At 31.8% G+C, this 381-nt stretch overlaps 1 protein-coding gene across 1 annotated transcript in view; it reads left to right on the forward strand.

Moving 5' to 3' along the window:
• The window catches only part of LOC119591634 (carbohydrate sulfotransferase 11-like), a gene marked incomplete at its 5' end in the record, with an annotated part of 11,099 nt that overhangs the window by 4,831 nt on the left and 5,887 nt on the right, over positions 1-381 (forward strand).

Below are 381 nucleotides of genomic sequence, written 5' to 3' on the forward strand. Positions count from 1 at the left end.
TATTGCAATTTCTCTTTCTCTTTCACTAGATATTCTTTTTTAATATTTTACACATATTTTACGAGATTATCAAAACAAGATCTCTCTTATTTACACAAACAAAATTTTCAAACGAGAGACACTGAGGCTACGATTCGAAGTCATCTCGCGACAGAAGCTCTTTTCCCGAATGGCTTCTCATCCACAGAATCAATTTTAAATACTGTTCGATTATTTTGACTTATTAGGATTATCATCTTTATCTGTTTTGCTTTGTTGGTTTTCGTTTTGCGGTGTAATTGTCATTAGCATATTTTTAGTTTGGATTTCCTTGAGTATTCAGAGGTATCAGTTAATCAGTTTTGCTTTATGAAACCGGTAATTTAGATTCGAACCTTTCAA

This window comes from Penaeus monodon, chromosome 29, assembly GCF_015228065.2.
Source record: "Penaeus monodon isolate SGIC_2016 chromosome 29, NSTDA_Pmon_1, whole genome shotgun sequence".
Lineage (NCBI taxonomy): Eukaryota > Metazoa > Arthropoda > Malacostraca > Decapoda > Penaeidae > Penaeus > Penaeus monodon.